This window comes from Eupeodes corollae, chromosome 3 (genome assembly GCF_945859685.1).
Source record: "Eupeodes corollae chromosome 3, idEupCoro1.1, whole genome shotgun sequence".
In the NCBI taxonomy this organism is placed as follows: domain Eukaryota; kingdom Metazoa; phylum Arthropoda; class Insecta; order Diptera; family Syrphidae; genus Eupeodes; species Eupeodes corollae.
In genome coordinates this window covers 77,711,603-77,722,102 of record NC_079149.1, presented here as the reverse complement: position 1 = coordinate 77,722,102, position 10,500 = coordinate 77,711,603, and the positions used below count along the sequence as shown (strand labels likewise).

Genomic DNA, 10,500 nt, shown 5'->3' with positions numbered 1-10,500 from the left:
AACCCGTTATATTTCGTTGTATTTATGCCCCTCCAAAAACTAATTTGTTAAATTGTTATCAAAAAGTGCTCGATTTATGTTTTGTAAAGGATGAAGAAATAAAACACTATTTTTATAAACTTTTTTTGGCAGTTCTTGTTTTCGAGAGAGTTGATTTTCAAAAAGTTTTTTAACTTTTTTTCAAAATAAGAGTTCAAAAGAACGCTACCCCAATTTAATTTTTTAAAATATGCATTCTTAACTTGTTTTGACCCCACCTGAAAATAATTTGTTCAGTATTTTTTATTTTCTACTTCGGACTTTTAGATTTTGAATGACAAAATCGTTAAACAGACTATTATCAAGAATGACCAATCGTTGAAATCGCTGTTGAAATGAATGTTTTGTCTTTAAAGTAATTTATACAAAGTTTGAAGGTAAGAAACTACGATTGGTAAAACACAGGAAAATAAATGTTGCACAACAAATTATCGGGTTGGTACGGGTTGAATCTCTTACAAATAAATTTTTAAGCAAAACAGTATTTATTTATAGTAAATATTTTATTCTATGGTTAGTTATGATATTTTATTCAAGTAATAATTCATAGATTTTTAAATGTCCAAATGAGAATGTAGGACATGGATTTTTACTTAAAAACCTGCAACATTATTAATGGTCGATGTAAATGTTAATTAATTTTAGGACGTTAATCTCGTTAGGACAAAGGTTTGATTGAAGACATTTGTTCCTAAGATGATGTTTTGTTTTACCTTAAGTATACTATTTTTTATGTATAGGTTAGGTATTATCCTTTATGTTCACTTATATTGAAATGGAAACACAAAAGGCTAAGGTAAGTAATGGCAAGGACAATTTAAGAAAATTGAGGTGGGAAGAGTTTGAAGTGATTAATAGCTATGGCTCATAACAAAGTCTTTGTTTTGGTGGATTTTTTGTAGAACTTTGAATATTGAGTTGTAGGTGAAGTTTTTACAGGAAAGTATAAACAATAAATCATTTTCAATATTAATATTTCTTTTATATCTGTAAGAATTTAATTCCAATCTATGTACATATACTTTAAGTGTTTTGTGTGTGTGAATCTACATCACAGTCTATAACTTTCAATGTTGGTTTGGCTTTTATTTGAGTGTTTTAAATGAGCAGCTATACCGCTTTAAAATAAAGTTCGTTTCAAAAATAACTAAATAACAATTATTTAGTAAAATATTGTTTGTATAGTTTAGTCTATACCTATCGGTTTGCATATATGAGTATCTTCCTCTTATTAGTGTTTGAAACATGTAAAAAGTTAGGAATTTCCAAAGTTCCAATTAAATGGCGTAAAATATTTTAACAAACATTCTAAATTTTTTGTCTTGCAGGCAGTTCCATACGATACAAAATTTCAGAGTAATAGAATTAGAATTAAAAAAATGTATGTCCTTTATTTCATCTAAAAACCAGTCTACCGTGTTTTAAACTATTGATTTCCAATTCAACGCTGCCTGCTGCCAGTGAGTGTTATGACTCCGCCTGTACTTGAGCGAGTAAGTGATTCTATGGGGAAAACCTTTTTTCGCACTCGTACTGTAGCGATAGTCCTAAAAGATCTTAATATACAAATCCGCTGGTCCGGATGGTATCCCCACTATTGTTCTGAAGAGGTGTTCTTCAACGCTGGCAAAAGCACTGCGTAAGCTTTTTGATCTGTCCTACGAGCGGATGGAAAACCGCATTTGTCCAGCCTATTCCCAAAAAAGGCGTATCTTTCTCATCGTCTAATTACCGTTCTTACGTCCCTTCTTTCCAAGGTCATGGAAACACTGAATAATTATTTACTGAGCATTGTACAATGGTTAATAAGAAACCGCGTGGATTTTAATGCTTCGAAACCCCAATGCTGTCTTGTATCGTTAAATCAAAATATACCCCCCTTGCCTATATCCATAAATGCCACTTGCATCGAGGAGACTGAACATCTCGATATTCTCGGTATGTGTATCACTAACCACCTTTTGTGGAACGATCACATACGCGATGATGTTTGGGTTTTCTAAGGCGACGCAAGAAGTTTTTCTCCCCCTCTATATACTTATATACGTCCCAAGATTGAGTATAACTCCCATATCTGGGCTGGTTCTCCTGCAACTTACTTAAGCCTCTTGGATAGTATTGAACGTAGAGCATTTAGATTGATTGGTTATATTACCATCATAAGATGGTTACGTTGACAAATGATTTCACATAACCCCAAAAAAATTGTCCTACAGTTTTGGGGCAACGCCCCAACGAACATAAATTTATACTAATTTTGCTTACTATTTTTCGTATGCTTCAGTTATTTTTACTAAAAAACTGACTATAGGAAAAATTTACTGGATTTTTATAAAAAATGTACTGAATGAAAACAATATTATCTGTGAAGATTAAACTAGTTTGAACCAATATTTTTTAATTTTTGATAAGATATTTTAGTCGAAAATCAATTTTACCAACTTTTAGTATTGTTCTTTTTAAGGATCTTAGTTTTTGTAAAAAAACTGTCAGTTAGATTTTTCTTAAAATTTATCCAGATGCCAAACACGTTATTCTTCGTTGCATTAAAGTATTTTGAAGATAAAATCAGCATTTTTTTTTTTGTAAAATAGTTGTGACTCAAAATTCTAATTTTACTAACAATGTTACATCTATCAGTTTTTGTTAGAGCAGACATTTATTTAAGGATTTGGTTTTAATATTCTCACTTTTTTCCTAGTACAAATTGTGCTTTTTTGTTTTAATGGATTTTGTTTAAGATGTTCTTTTTTATAAATATGCACATAATTGTGTAGCTGAACATCTTGACCTGAATAAAAACAAATATAAATTGGTTTCGAATTCTTTTTTTCACTGTTTCTTGAGAATTTGAACCATTAATTGATTAATGATGCATGCAATAATAGAAACAATTTTTTTTACATCAACATCTAAAAACTATCTTAAACCTAGGCAAAAATTCTTAAAAAAACAGCGTAAATATCAAAAACTTAAAAATATCTAACTGGTCCCATGCGGGCACTATAGGTTAATCCATTATCTTATAACTACTGTATTCTGGCTTAAAAATAATTTTAATTCTAAATAACAATAACTAAAATCAAGAAAATTAAAAAAAAAAACTACTTTAAAACTAGAACAGCCTCAGTAAGCTTTTTATGTGGTTTTTGGCGCCATCCTGACTGTCCCAAACCTAATACTTAAATAAGCCGGCCAAGACCAAACGCCCTAGACAACTTGAAATGACATTCTCAATTTGAAGCCACCAAAACTGGTTACTCTGCCTCACCCTATGTCTGCGGCCCTTATCTGAAACAGTCCTATTGAACCGAAGGCGATTGGATCCGACGTCTCGAAAGTAAAGGAGTCGTAGATACAGTTTTACGACTGACGTGTTAGACCAGCGGAACAGCCTCTTTATCCTGTATCAGCCCTCGATTGTGAAAATTAAGGAAAGATTCGGGCGGAATGTTGCCGCTTAAACGTGAACTTTCGAAGTACTCATTGCTGGGGTAGTAAGCCCCAAATATGAAGCTGTTAGTCGAAGACATCGCTTCCGCAATGCGACCATTATCAAGCTTCAGCAATAAATGTATCTATTCTGTTTATGTTGTCTCTATTATGTTGAATAGTTTCACGAAATTTTGTGTTCAGTAGATTCATTCAAAACATTATTGTCGAAATGAAAAATGCAACAATATTGATAAAAGTTTAATCTTCTATAAACAGATTTATCTACATTTTTAACTGGAATAATGATTTTTTTAGATTGGGTGTTATTTCTCGACATAATTTTGATATCTCTTGTGCCTTTTTGTGCAGACTCAATAGTCGTGGTTATTATAAACGCTGATATGTATAGTTTGATGTTAAAAATAAGTAAAACTAAAAATGCACGAAAAGTATAAAGTTTAATGGGTTTAAATGCTTATGTAAATTTCACACTTTATGAAACTGTCTGCATCCACAACATTTTATACATGGACTTTTAAGCAGAAATTTATTTTTGCCCTTAGGCCTTTAAAAGAATTAAAAACATATCTAAACAGAGTTCTAATATCCTAGACCCCCAAATATAATAAATTTAAATCCGATTGAGAACTTGATGATAAAATAAGTTAGAACTCAATCGAATTATAATTTGTCAATAAACAGAGTTTTTAAGACTACAACTCTGTTAAAAAATTGGCCGTCAATGAAGGATATTTTGGTAATTTTACTTCAAGTGAGGACAGTTAATTTTGAGGAGCAAAATACTATGGAAAGGTTTTTTCCAATAAAAAGTTTAATTTTGAATTAACCTTGGTGGCACAGGCACAGATTAAACTTTTATCTCTGACATTACTCGCACACAGAAATTGTCGAGAATTACAAGTCGCTAGGCCCTAGTTCTAAATGAACTGTCACGCCGTCCAATTTTTATAATGAAGACTTTAACAAAATTAGACTTTGGTTTTGAAATGCAAATCAAAATTGATTATTAAAATCAATCAATCAGTCCTTACTAACTTAAGTCCAAATGATCAGGTTATGGTCTTAGCAAATTTCAATTTTGGTGATATAAGCTGGGAACCAGATTTGGAAAATATTTAGTGCCATTCAATGTTCATACTGAAGTAGAAACGTCAGTGATAGATTATTATAGTTAATTTAACTTAATTCAAGTTAATAACTTTCATGATAATCTAAATTGTATATTAGACTTAATTTTTCTGGATAAAGAGTTCGAAGCTTATATCGAAAAGACTGATTTTCCTTCTATAAAAAACTCAATTCACCATATATGCCTTACTGTAGAGTGTACATTTTCAACTTATATAAAAGATACAAGTGGTAGTACCCGTGGCATGATGGTTAGAGCGTTGGACTGTCATGCAAGGGGTCTTGGGTTTAATCCCTGCCTGTAGCACCTTAATTTAAAAAAAATTAATTTTCGCGGGTACTGCCTCTTGCTAGGAATTGACAAGTCCCTCAAGAGTAATTCTTGTCATGAAAAAGTGCTTTCTCAAACTATCCGTTCGGATTCGGCCTAAAATTATAGGTCCCTTCCATTCCTGACAACAGTACTCGCACACAGGAATGGTTGAGAGTTGTAAGTCACTAGGCCCTGGTTCACAACGGACTGTTGCGCCACCCAATTTAATTTAATTTAATTTAATTTAATTTAATTTAATTTAATTTAATTTAATTTAATTTAATTTAATTTAATTTAATTTAATTTAATTTAATTTAATTTAATTTAATTTAATTTAATTTAATTTAATTTAATTTAATTTAATTTAATTTAATTTAATTTAATTTAATTTAATTTAATTTAATTTAATTTAATAATTAGATTTTACTGTTTCTGATGTTTTTGAAGCTTTAGGTAGTCTTGATATAAATAAAAGTGCTGTTGCACTCAAAAATATCTTTACAAATTTTGGAAAACCTTTTGATAGAGTTAATCACAGTATACTAATTTCTAAGCTTTCAAGCTTGGTTTCCATTCTAATTTCATTTCAAATGGATTTCTTCCTATTTAAAAAATTGGGTTCAATTTGTAAAATTGGGAAAGTTTAAATCCAAAGGTATTGATGTAACTTCATGTATTCCGCAAGGAACTCATATTGGCCTTTTGTTATTTATCCTTTTTATAAATGACATTCCGGTCAATTTTAAATGTTCGAAGTATCTTATGTATGCCCATGATGTCAAGATTTTCCACCTCATACAATCTTCTACAGACTGTCTGTATCTTCAAGAGGATATCCAAAAACTGGCTGAATGGTGTGAATCTAACAAGTTGCTCCTGAATGTTGCCAAATGTCAGAGGCAAAAAAGGATCTGGGAGTAAGATTGGATGAAAAGCTTTCGTTTAATAAGCATATCGATTACATAGTCAGTAAAGCTAATGGGATGGTAGGGTTTATCCAAAGAAACTCTAGGGATTTTTCCGACCCCTACACCCTCAATATTGCACTTGTTAGATCGGTATTGGAATATTGCAGTATAGTATGGAAACCCTATTATATCTCTGATCCATATAGTATAGAAACAAATTAAAAAAGTTTTACTAGGTATGCTTCCTATAAATTAAATTGGAATATGGAAGCACCATCTTATCCATCTATATGCCCGTTTATTGACATTCAAATGCTTGAAGTAAGGAGAAAATATTTTTAAATAATGTTTTTTTTTTTTAGCAACGGCCTAGTCACTGATAAAGCTTCGGTTCCCATCGATCACCGAGATCAAGCATCAGTGAGCGTGGTTAGTAGAAAGATGGGGGACCGTCTCGAAACCTACTGCGTGCTGTTGTCATGTGTTCTTTCTTTCTGTTGTTCTTTCTCTTCTGTCCTTCTGTCTTGTATTAATGTCTTGTGTTGTTATCACCTTACATAGCCTAGTTGCTCAAGGTGCTGTGTTCTCTAGTCTGCACATTTATGTGCAGAGTAGTGTGAAATGTAATGTAATGTAAATAATGTTTTTATAAAAGATTTAATAATATTCTTATATGTTAGAACGAATATTTTTGTACTTTCTATCAAGGACTCGCCGCACTTATTTTCCTTTGCGAGAGACTTTTCATAGAAGAAATTATAATAGAAACGAACCGTTTGCACGTGGCATAAGAGAAACGAATTCTGTTGTTGATGTTTAAAAAAATGTTATGTCTGCTTTCGCAATCTGTTTTGTAATTAAGATTTATCTAATGCTACCATATTTATTTATTATTATTTTTATACATATACATTATATTTAAATTAAATATTATATTATCTTTTTAAAGTAGTCTGTAAGAGTTGTACTCTGTTTGATGAAATAAACTAAACAAAACAAATATTGTATTTGAAATAAAATCCTCACTTCAAAAAAAACAACAAAAAATATGCTTAAATAACCCATATTTGAATGTTATTTTATGTGTATTTTACTTATCATTACAATCATTTGCTTGTGAACATTTCATGTAATTAATTGCATTCAAAATCCATATAATCTTCTCAAAAATAGTTAAACTACCTTAATAACTGTAATCGGATGTTTGATACGAATCATTCAAAAAACCTCCATCCGTAAATGCCGATTTGACTTAACCCAACCACAATGTTTGTGGCAAGATGTTAATACTTCAACAAATGAGTAGCAATTACTTAGATTAATACATTTTAGCCATATAACTATATAAATATTGAATGTTTCCAAGTAACGAATAAAGGATTCATCATTCACAAAACATCTTGATTCAACATTCTTAGTTATGATATATGCACATATGTACAATTGTATACTCAGAACTTAATAAACAAACTCAAAGGTTCAGTAACTTAACTCCTTCATCCGTTTTTAATTCTATCTGAATAAGATTTATATAAATCAAGATGCCATGACGAACTGCTTCCGTATTTTATATAACAAACAGCGAGAGCTGTTATAAAGAATAGCATAGGTTAGGTATAATCGTTTGAATTGTAAGAAAATTGCTTAATAAAAAAGAAAACAAATAAACACACGCTTCCTTCTTCCAGACAATTGGTTCTGTCAGCAAAATGGCCCAGGTAGGCCCCTATGTGTATTGTATTTTGTATACGTGCTCGTTTATCATATAAGAACAAATATTGAAGCAAGGCCGTAGAAGGAAGTGTATAATACGTTGTGTTCTAAAATTAAAATGATTTTCTCACAATATAAAGATATAACTCAGCTTTAACGAAGCTAATAATTCTTAGAATCTGAACTTATAAGAAACAAATGTATACAATTTTTCACATATATGTAGATTTTAATAAAATATTTACATATTATTGTAGGCTTGATTTTCATAAACATAAACGGCAAAAAAGGGTATACTTCTGTGTTATAAATATAGGCATTCATCAAGAACTTGTCTTTCGCTACAAATTAATTACCAGAACCCTACACACTATGTATTACTTGTTTGAAGTTGAGAAATATATCAAAATGACTTTAACAGCCAATTGACAAAAACATCTTTTAACTTTCGGTTTATCTTTAAATTAGTTTTTAAAAATAGTTAGAATTCTATCATTTCTTCTTCGGTTTAATAAAACAAAGTTCTAACGAATAATAAACTTCTTTCATAGCACCCATCAGTAAGATTTTTTGACATACATTTTTGACATTCTATCGAGTAATGTTTGTCAGTTTTGATTTTATTTTTCTGCAAACCAATGTCGTTTATGTATTTTTTGCTTTTATAATGTTTTGCTTATTTGGATGTAATACATTTTCGAAGTACTAGCTGTGAGTAGACCTTTTGCATTAATAATTTACATTATATCTACGGTTGTCCATGGACATTAAGGACTACTGACCTTATGGCTTCCTTGAAACGTTAATCAAATTGAAGTAACTGTGGCTAGGTTAAATGGGTAGCTTCCGTAGTTGTTAAAACATGAATGAGAGTAACATAGATTTGAAACTGTTTATCGTTTTTTAACACAAAGTATAACTAAACAAACGTTGTGGCTTTTAAAAGGACATAATATCCACACAGACGAATTGACTTCTTTAAACAAAGAAAATGTCTACCTATGGATATTTTTAATCTGAAAGTTGTTGTGAGCTGGACTTGTCCGCGGCCATAACTATATTTTATAAAAATTTATTATTATTGCACATACACTTCAAGTTTAATAAACAATATTACCTGATCATTACATAGTTCAAACCGAGTTCTAATTATTTAGGCTCTCTAATTGGAGGGTATAACAAATCGAAGTTTTATTTCAGACTGGGATCAAAATCAACGTTCTAACTCCAGAAATTTATATGAAGAGTTGAGTTAGAACTCAATCGAGTTTCAATTTTTCAATAAACCAAATTTTAGAGACATTGTCAACGAATTCGTTGACGGTCAATTGACCGTAAGAAATTTGTTTCCTTAGTTCTTGTTATTGTATTAAAAGTCTGTTGGTTCTGGGAAAAATCATTCCATCTTTACTGTTTTGATAGTTGTGGTAAAGTTTAAATTTAACAGGAAAGAGCATTGCCGTGCCCTTTAATCTTTAAATGATTATTCACATGAAAGCGACCAATGACTAACTACCGACCAATGAATAAATGTGATTTTAACCAATTTAAAACTTCAAATTCTGTGCAAATTGTAAACAAAAAGGTAGAAATATATAGCTTAAGTTGATCTAAATGTATAATAAAATTAGCTTTGCAAAAATAAGAGAAATATAAGAAAACAAATAAATATTTTATTCCGTGAAGTGGGCATCTTAACCTAAAATTTCATTGGCTTCATTTCATTTTAAACCGACAGGAAATTCGAATACTCTTTTGTTGCAGTTTTACATGAAAACGAAGAGCTGATCCAAATCAACCGGGATGTAAAAAACGGAATCCAAAGGTGTCCAAGAATTTCTGGTTAATGGGGGATTGGATTTAATTTGAAGGAATTAGAAAATTGATCTAAATTATGTATCTTTTTTTTTGGTAAAAATCCGGTGAAATATTAAAATCTTGCTTTGAAAATTTAGTTTTACAATAGTTTTGGACCTCGAAATCGAAATGTTTGTCTGCTTTTTGTGAACAGCTGAAACTTTTTGTTATATTTTTGCCAGCTATCTCGATTCAGGTATACACTCATTCAATAAGGTATCTCAAAATCCACCAGTCTACAAGTGATTGAACGCAGCCATTCTATTATATGTTATGCATCTGTAATGAGTATTGACGAATAAAATCAAGTCATGTGAGATAAATGTCATAATGGACGAATATTCGTGCATTAATTGGTCGTTGGTTAATCTCATGTGATTAGTCCTTATGTGGATTCAACTCAAAATATCTTCGAATATTCCTAATTGTGTTATTATGGCTTTTGAGGTTTTTCTCTAAGTGAATAACGAAAAAATTGGGATAGATAAATACGTTACTTTTTCGCTTGCACTTCCTTTTTCATAATTAAGGGGCACTTTAGGGAAGAATTAAAGGGGAGATACCAGTGCACATTGGTTTAAAGTTCTGAATATCAAAATGATAATAAAGAGTGTTAAATAAAGTAAAGTAAGGAAATAAGAATTCTTGAAGAAATTTTGTATTTGAATTGTCAAACTCAAAATTGCGTTTATTTTTCTGTTCAGTGTGTTCAGAGATTCGAAGTTGTGTTACTTTTTTGTTCTTCAAAATACGGCTTTTGAGTGTTCAAACGCTTAAAAAGAAAAACACCTTCTTGTTTCGACTGAATTAATCAATCGAGGGGAAACCCACTACGGCCTTGTGTTTACGAAATCAGGCATACTATTCTCAAGGATATGGTGTCTAGGGGAGTAATATGAGAAACCACTCGATATATTTGAAATTGTTTACGTGGCAGAAAACAACCACACGGGGGGTTGACGTGCGAGCTCGTACTGTATATGAATGAAATTCTCAAATCTCCAACCGCACACGAAAATTACTTTTCCGGATGGGTATTTAATGCTTGGGTGCACTTTTTTTCATTTTGTTTTTATTAGAGACGTT

At 30.9% G+C, this 10,500-nt stretch overlaps 1 pseudogene; it reads left to right on the top strand.

Moving 5' to 3' along the window:
- Positions 1-814: 814 nt before the first annotated feature.
- The window catches only part of LOC129950627 (coiled-coil and C2 domain-containing protein 1-like), a 58,887-nt pseudogene continuing 49,201 nt past the window's right edge, over positions 815-10,500 (top strand).